The 9,549-nt window shown below is 35.2% G+C and overlaps 1 long non-coding RNA gene across 1 annotated transcript in view; it reads right to left on the reverse strand.

The window, feature by feature from the left end:
- LOC115306922 overlaps positions 1-2,441 on the reverse strand; it is a 28,691-nt gene extending 26,250 nt beyond the window's left edge. Inside the window, exons 1-2 of the long non-coding RNA XR_003915493.1 lie at positions 2,385-2,441; positions 357-405 (exon numbers count right to left, since the gene is read on the reverse strand). This is a non-coding gene — a long non-coding RNA (uncharacterized LOC115306922). The remainder of the gene's footprint in view (positions 1-356; positions 406-2,384) is intronic.
- Positions 2,442-9,549: the final 7,108 nt, after the last annotated feature.

Here is a 9,549-nt window from a genome sequence, read left to right on the forward strand (position 1 = left end):
TCTTTGAAATGTCAGTCATTTAAACTGTCAGAGACCTTCTTTGTCAATGATATGGCTTAGGCCTTCGGCTTATGGCAAAGACTTCAGCCAAGCATCAGAGTCAAACAAAACTCTCCACAGACTTAATGGCTGTTGTAAATTTACTACCATAATCAGGAAGTCTGCCATCATAATCAATATCCAAAAAAAAAGAAAGTAAAATTCTCTATTGGAGTATAGCGTGCAACTATTTTATAGAAATTTTGATTAATTTTCCTCCTGGGAGTAAAATATATATTACAGATAGAGAAGGCATTGGCAAATTTCTGGGGACTACCCATATTTCATAAAATTGACAACATTTTACCTACACATACGTTATCTAGGAAATGCTGTCCTTTGCGAATGGACTTTTCCATGAAGCTCCTGCAATAATAATAGATCAAATGAACATAAAGTTGCCTCACTTCTCTTTATTTATAAGGTGATAGAACAAATCATTGTGATTTCTAAGGCGACCTCTGGGAATTCTTGAAAAACAGTTTTAGGTGTAAAATATATCCTGAAAATGTTTTCATTCTTTTCTAAATTGAGGGACAAATTTCAGAAAGGCAAAATGCAGTCGTTAGAGACAATTTGGGTACTTTAATGAAACAGAATAACGGGTACCTGAGAAACAATTCCTAGTTACCTACTTGATCAAATTGGCAATAAAAGGTTTAAAAAACAAATCTAGAAGATATTATCATTGTAAGAACCTTAGCTCTTTCGGAACTGAGGAAGCCATGTTTTTTCTTGTTTTTATTTTTTATTAAATAATCAAGGACATAATAAAGTCAATATAAAGCACAAAAAATTGTTCTGGTGAGACACAGTTTGTGCTATCCAAGCAGTTTACCGAGGAAATGAAGAAAATTCTTTCATTATGTAGATGCAGACATGGATCAGTAAACCAAAGAAGTAAGCCCACCGAAAGTGAGCAAAGGTTCATGAAAATTTAACATACTTCATAGCTTCTTTTCAGATGTAAGTAATGTAAACCAAAACTAATACATTCCAACTCTTCAAATTTTGTCCTCTTCTTTGCTTTTTCATATGCTGGATCACAATGACACTTAATTGTAACATCTGATCTGAGGACCCCTGGGGAACACTTAGGAGGTCAGTGAGATCAAAACTATTTTCATAATAATATTAAGATATTATTTGTCTTGTTCATTTTCATTCTCTCACAAGTCTGCAGTGAACTTTCCAGAAGCTGTGTGATGTGTGATATTGCAACAGATTGGATGCAGAAGCAGGCTGACAATTCAGCTGCCATTGATTCATTCATATATGAAAGACATTACAAAATGTAAAACAATGTTACTCTCCTAACTAAAACTTTAAAAAAAAAGTTATTTTCTTAAGTAACTATTTCTATTAATATGAAATTGGTTTACCACTTCTATCTTTAGAGAAACCAATCAACCAGTGTTTAATACATGTCATAGTTTTAAGTTTTAATCTGACAAATTGAGATGAAAACCCACAAAATAATGCTCTTTGGCCTCAAAAATAATTTCTAATAGTTTAAAGGTATGTAGAACCAAACGGTTTGGGAAAAGCTGTATTGGGAAAAATTGACTCCTTTTCCTCAAAAAGCAAAAGCACATGCTGAGTTGTTATTTCTCTGTCACTATTACTCACTGTATATTCTCAAACACCATATTAATTATGACTTTTAACCAGAGTAACTAACTTCAACTTTTAAAGTCATGCAAAGAAATACATTTCTTTTACTTATTTATTTATTTTTTTTTAGAGAGAGACAGAGAGAGACAGCGTGAGCAGGGGAGGGCCAGAGAGAGCGGAAGACACAGAATCCAAAGACGGGCTCCAGGCTCTGAGTTAGCTGTCAGCACAGAGCCTAATGCGGGGCTCGAGCCCATGAACCGTGAGATCATGACCTGAGACGAAGCTGGATGCTTAACTGACTGAGTCACCCAGGCGCCTCAGAAATACATTTCTTAAAATGTAATTTTAACATACGCCATTTTTTGTAGAACAAACAGAAAACCTGAACTATATTGACAGATGAAATAGTAACATCTAGGTAACAACAATGACAAATAGTTCTGGAAGATTAGGAAGACTGGACACAAAGGAGGCCATGTTTCAGAGGTGAACGAAATTTCATTAAAATCACCAGTTATCATATGCAGGAATTCAATATTCACCAAGAGACAGGCTCCCTATTTTATGAATGTAGCCAGAAAAATCTAACAAGAGTGCAGGAAGGAGGTCTGTCAGAATCACAGCCAAAACAAATACACTTCAGTTAGACTTGCATTAGGCCAAGAGAACAGCTACACACTCCTGACCATCTCACACCTCCCTAAAGGCTTGGGGAAACTCGCACCTACCTAGAAGTTCACAGCAGATCTGATGACCAAGAGGAGCTCCAAATGACTTTCTTTGTAAAGATGATTCATTCAGCTATGATGCATTTTGTTCGTTGCTTTCTCTGCAAAAACATCAATGTCAGTGCTGCTATTGGATTTTAGCAGGACGCAGTGGCAAAATAGCAGAATAAAATCAACCTGGTGAATGGGAAGAGAGTACATATGAATGTGAAAAGCGAATTCCATTTGAGGATTTCATGGGCTGTTCAGTCTGAGAAGGTGCCACACGACTAGGAACAAAAGCTGTTCATGTGCTGATTGGTTCAGAGACAGTGCCGTCTAAGCTTGGGAGAAACTCCATGTATAGTGTTTTATGTTTTATTTTTAGTTATTTAAGTTACATGAATGGAAAACAACACTGAGATACCAAAATTTTAATATCATATTGAGAAGTATTAGAAAGAATGGTTACACTCACTATAGCCAATACCTCATACTATAGACAATCACACACACTGTTCAGGAGATGACCCCACCTCTCTTGTGGAGGACTACCAGCCACATAATTAAGGCCTTCAAACTGTTCTAGACTTTTTGTTTTTAAATGTTTGTTTGAGGGCTCCTGGGTGGCTCAGTCGGTTAAGCCTCCGACTTCAGCTCAGGTCATGATCTCATGTTCATGGGTTCAAGCCCCACGTCGGGCTCTGTGCTGACAGCTTAGAGCATGGAGTCTGCTTGGGATTCTCTCTCCCTCTCTCTCTGCTCCTCCCCACTCATGCTCTGTCTCTCTCGTCTCAAAAATAAATAAAAAACATTAAAAAATAAAATAAAAATAAAAAATAAAATAAATGTTTGTTAATTAATTAACTTACTTAGTTACTTACTTACTTAGAGAAAGCAAGCTAGTACGGGAGAAGCAGAGAAAGAGGGAGAGAGAATCCCAAGCAGGCTCCATGCTGTATAGCAGGGCTTGATCTCATAACCAACTATGAGATCATGCATGACCTGAGCTGAAATCAAGAGTCAGATGCTTAACCGACTGAGCCATCCAGTCACCCCTGTGCTGGACCTTTAATACAGCAAGTCCATTTCTAGAAACTTACCTTGCAGATACATTCAGATGTCGTCAAAGAGTGTTAATATAGTATGCTAGTACTAATAAAGAAATAGAAACAAACTAAGCATGCATTAATTCAGAATTGGTTGAAAAAAGTAACAGTTCATCCATGTAATGAAATACTATTAGTAGGTGCAAATAATGATGGGATTTTATTTATTTCTCCATTCACTAAACAAACATTTAAGTACTTATGATATTCTAGAAAGTGTTCTGTCAACTGGGCATACAGAAATAATAAAACAAACAAGCAATAAAAGAAAACTCTTCCCTTCTGGAGCTTACATTCCAGCTGAAGAGACAGAAGAAAAACACAACAGTTAGGTAAATATACATAGCATATACATAGTATATGGTGTATATATATACACATAATACACATAGTATATTATATTAGTACTAAAAAGGAAAATAACGCAGGGAAATGGCATGGTGGGATGCAGGACAGAGTGGCTGATGGACCCTGGAGAGAGTGAAATTTGCATCAAGATGTATGCCAGAGACTAAATGACAAGGATACCTGGAAGAATAAGATATTACACAGAGGAAATAGCCAATACCAAAGTCTCTAAGGAACGGCAAGGGGTCAGCGTGGGCAGATGTCAGCCAACGGTGACTCCTTAGGAGAGGAGCTCAGAGAGGAAAGGAGGTGCTGGTGAAGAAGATTAGCCATTGGAGAAGATAAAACAGAGAAGTAATGGGCTCTCCCTAAATGTTATAATAAGATTACTCTGACTACTGTGTTAAGAATAGATTAGAATGAGCTAAAGTTAGAAGGGAGGAGACCAATCATAAATATTCTGTGTTAATCTAAGCAAGAGATAAAGGTGTTTGGGATTGGATATGGCCGTGGAGGTGGTAAGTGGTAAGACTCAAGGCTTATTTGAAAAGTCAATAACATTTTTTTTTTATCAAATCAGATGTAGGATATCAGTAAGAGAATTCAAAGATGACTTGGAAATTTATTTCTTGAATAACAGGAAAGATAGAGTTAGCACTTGCTGAGAAAGGGAAGATGAGTGGGTTTGGTAGATAATATCAATCAGATTTGAACATCCACTTTGAAGTTTTGAACCTTAAGTTTGAGATGCCTATAAAATCTCCAAATAGAGATGTCAAATAGTCAGTTGTATGTATTACTCAGGAAATCAGAGGAGGCCAGGCTGGAGAGGTACATTTGGGAGATGCTATCTTGTAAATGGTATTTAAAGTCATTGGACTATATATGAGCACCAGGGGAATGGTTATAGGGAGACAGAAGAGGTATAAGAACTGAGCCCAATAAACTCTGAGGTTTAGAGACTGTGGAATTGAGGAGAAAATAATAAAGGAGACCAAGAAGGAGCAGCCAGAAAAATGAAACCAGAAGTAGCTCTGGGAGCCAAATGAAGACAGAGGCTCAAGAGAAAGAGAAAGATCCACAGTGTCAAGTAAAGGTCAAGTACAATGAGGAATGAGAATTGCACATTGAACTAGAAGTTAGTAGTGATCTTATCATAGAACAGTTTCAATCGAAAGAATATAAAAATCTAAATGAATCTATATTTATTGATAAGTAACATTTTTAAAGCCTATTAAGGGAAAATTAGGTTTAAAACAGTACATATTTGGAAAGTGAAGTATGAACTCCTTAAACATATATGTGTGTGTGTGTGTGTGTATGTGTGTGTGTGCGCGTGTGTGGTATTAAAATGCACATACAGGAAAAGTACAAAATAAAGTCCGCAAAGATATTAAAAGGACTATTTTTCATCAAGTGATATATTAAATTCTTTACTCTGTGCTTTCTCTGTAGCTTTTTTTCTAATAAGTATTATTCTTGCAATCAAGGGGGCAAAAAGCCTAAGCAATTTCCTAAAAAATAAAATGCACCATGAAATAATAAGATAATCCAGATTGTGGTAAAAATGTCTGTAAGATAAAGAATAAGCTAAAATGATCTTTGCTTCCTTTTAAACTAGGAAATGTTTTGGAAAATGGTTGTAAAATATATTTGTATTTAAAGACAAAGTAAGTTCATAGAACTCTTTCTTCTTACACTGTTAATTATTATTTAGTAAAGAGTGTTCTTTTACTTAAAAATAAAAATCTGATTTCAATTGTTCTTAATGGTCTTAAAACAGGCCACATTTAAAAAACTCATAAGAATATGCAGTAGAAAGTTGTAATTTTATTCTTTTTCCTTACAAATTCACTCATCATTATTTTTCCTACAGCTCAGGGTTTAAGATATAAGACTTATATTTTATACATTTTCATAGTGATACCTCAGGAATGCCTCAGTTTACCAAAAAGATACTCAAACATAATCATGACCCAGGAAGCAGCTGTATCCCATTTCCAAAGGGGAAAAAAATACATCATGCTGAATTGTTTAAAAGAAGTAATATAGTGGTGAATTTTTTTCTTGTGATTTAGTTTGAAATACTGTGCCTAAAATGCTGAGCTTGAAGTCCCATAAAGCTTGGTATGCTTTGCAAAAAGCACTCCCAGCTTAATTTAGGCCAGGCCTCCTTTTGCTTTGAAGGAACAAAAAAGAAACATTAACTGTTCCTGGCCTTCTTAGGAATTGACTCAAGATTTCCTCAGTGGTCATGGTGATGTTCATAGCAAACAGAGCTACTTTTTGAATGAATGAATGAATGAATGAATGAATGAGTGAAGAGATAAAATCAAAGGAAGACATTTATCTTAACAAAATATAAAGGCTTTATATGTAAAGGCTTGCAGTCAAACTTATTTGTCTTTTATGCGAGATCATTTCTTTTCAAAGCTATAGTAGTCTTAGTGTGCTACTGCATTTAGATCAAGTGTCACCATGCTGTATCACCTGGGTAAAATCTAACATAAAACAAATTTAAAGAAAATATTTTTATATTTACTCTTCAGTCCAAATAATACAAATGGAGCTTCAGTCTTAATCTTGTACTTCTTGTTTTCTCTCATAAGAACTACCTTTTCCTCTTTTCCTGTAGTCACTCTGAAAATAACCTGTACTCTGAGGTTCCCATTATCTGAGTTAGAAAAATAATATTATTGTCAAATAACTATATATCAGTTTTAATGATCTTCTATAGAGGAAAAGTCCACCTTTGAAGAGCAATCATATGGAATGTACATTTTAGTCTATAAAACAGTATCTACAAATATAAACCCTTAGAGTATAGATAAAAAGTCATTAAAAGAAATAATATGAAATACATGAACAAATTTCATTGTTCAAAAGGACTGCAGGAGGGAAAGAACAAAAGTACAAAAATAATGGGACAAATAGGAATAAAATAGAAAGATGATAGGCTTAACAGTGCCAACAATTACATTAAGTGTAAATGAACTAAATACCTCTATTGAAGGCAGAGATTTTTAGAGTGAATTTTTAGAATATCAAACTATGGATCAGAGCAGAGTCCAGAAATAGACTTAGAAATAGACCCAGAAATGGACTAAATATATATAGTCAACATACTTCTGAAAATATGCTAACACTACTTAATGGAAGAAAAGAAAATCTTTTCAACATGTGTAGCAGGAAAACTGGACAAACATATAAAAAAAATAAAATGTGACCCAAACTTCAAAGCATATACACACAAGGTGAAATTATTAGTGTAATGTAAAAACTGAAACTACAAAGTGCCCAGAAGAAAAAGAAATAAGAGGATGTTCTTTTTGTAAATGTAGGTAAAGATTTTTTGAAATACAATATATTAATTTTAAAACAAATAATTGGTAAGCTGGACTATATCAAAATTCTTAAAATTGTCCTCAGCAAAAGATATCACAACATAGAAGTCAAGCCATAGAATGGAAGAAAATATTCACAGTGTCTCACAAAGAAATTATATCAAGAATTTATAAAGAACTCCTAAAAAATAATAATATAAAGACAAAAGAACAATTAAAAGTAGGTAGGAACTTCAAAAACTCTTATTTTTAGCATGAGGAGATAAAAATTAACACCACAGTGAGGTGCTACTTTAGAAACGCCACTGAAATTTCTAAACTACACACATACACTAATTTCAAATGTTGGACACAATGCAGACCAATTGGAATTCTCATGCATTCATTGCAGGTTGGTATTTAAAATGTTACAACTTCTAAGAAGTTGTCATTTTTTTATCAAAAGAAGCCAACTTATGGCCCAGGAATTTGTCTTCCGCATGTATACCCAAGAGAAATTAAAGCATGTTTCTACAAAAGGATTTGTACAAGAATATCTATAGAAGCTTTATTTATAATAGCCTAAAACTAGAAACAATCAATCTGTATCAACAGGTGAATAGGTAAACAAATAATGATATATTTACCCTAATCATCAATGAGAAAAAAAAAAGAAAACTGATACAAGATGAGTCTCCAAGATTTTACACTGTGCAAAATAACCACAAAAATGAGCATACTGTATTCTCCATTTACACAAAACTATAGAACATCAAAACTAAACTATAAGAATGAAGATAAGAAAAGCAGCTTCCTAGTGGTGAAAGGATGGAGATAGATTGGTAAAGGGGCAGAAGGAAAGTTTTGAGGTTGGTGGAAATGTTTCATGTCTCAATTAAGCTACTGTTTACGTGAGTGTAAAAATCATCAAATTATATACATGATTTATGTGCAATCTTAACTGTATTTAAGTTATACTTCGGTTTTCTTTTCTAATATCGTGGGGGTGCCTGGGTGGCCCAGTTGATTAAGCATCCAACTCTTGGTTTACGCTCAGGTTATGATCTCACAGTTACTGAGACAGAGCCCTATGACAGGCTCTGCACTGACAGTGTGGAACCTACTTGGGATTCTCTCTCTTCCTCTCTCTCTGCCCTTCCCCTGCTCACTTACTCACTTGCTCACTCTATCTCTCCCTGTCTCAAAACAAATAAATAAACATTTAAAATGTGATATTATTGAATTCTAGCTGCAGAGATTCACCTACTGGATTCAGAGATAGTAAGCAACACACTATCTCCTCTTACCCAGGTATTTTAAAGATAACGCTACCCATAGGACATAGTGAAAACAACTTTTTATAGCAATCCAATACATAGAATTTTAAAACAACCATAACCCCCTTTTTTTGCCTTAAAATATAGCTTTCAGGTAGGTAGACAGATGTCATTATTCATATCATAAATGAGGAGAATGAGGGGACACCTGGGTGGTGCAGTCAGTTACGCATCTGACTCTTGATCTCAGCTCAGGTCATGATCTCACGGTTCATGAGTTTAAACCTCACATCAGGCTCTGCACTGATGTTGCAGAACCTGCTGGGGATTCTGTCTCTACTTCTCTCTGATCCTCCCCCACTTGTGCTCTCTCTCTCTTTCTCAAAATGAATTTAAAAATTAGTTTTAAATTAAAAAATGAGAATGAGGCTTGCTTATGGACATAGGGTAAGAAGGAGTGTCTCAGCTCTCTGACCACTAATCAATCCAGCTCTGATTTCACTATATAAAACAGTTTCCATCTTAAAGCATTCAGCAATCAACCACTATCTCCTGGCTCAGACACTAGGGTATAAAGATCAATAACGCAAGGCCTCTGTCCTCCAGGAAACTTTAGTCTGCCCTCACTCTGCTGCAGTACAACGTAGGAGGCTAACTGTTCTGAAAACCCTTTATGACCTTAAGATGTGGATGCTATTTTCCACAGTACTTGATAAACTAAAATTAAAGGTGACATCTTGATCAATAATCTACCACCATGTAACCATTAGAAAAAAGACGCTTTTGGACTTGTAATTCATCACTTGTTCAAATCTTCCAATATTGAATAGTTTTTATTGCAACACACCAACCCACTAAATGTGTGTCTTTATTTCTCAACTGGAAGTACAGGCCTCAAAACCCCAGAAAGGAAACATTTGTTTTGGCCTTTTTTTAGCTGTCCTTGTTGAGACTATACAGCTCGGAGAAGGAGGGATCCTGTTAAGTTTCCATAAAACCGCCAAGCCTGACACAGCAGAACACTATGTTCCTCTTGTCGGTTTTCACATTCCTTGAAGCTTGGAGGTGACGACAGGAAGAAGAGAGGTCCATCAGCAACGAAATGGGAAAGTTGTCTTAGAACAATTAG

Source organism: Suricata suricatta, chromosome 2, assembly GCF_006229205.1.
Source record: "Suricata suricatta isolate VVHF042 chromosome 2, meerkat_22Aug2017_6uvM2_HiC, whole genome shotgun sequence".
Lineage (NCBI taxonomy): Eukaryota > Metazoa > Chordata > Mammalia > Carnivora > Herpestidae > Suricata > Suricata suricatta.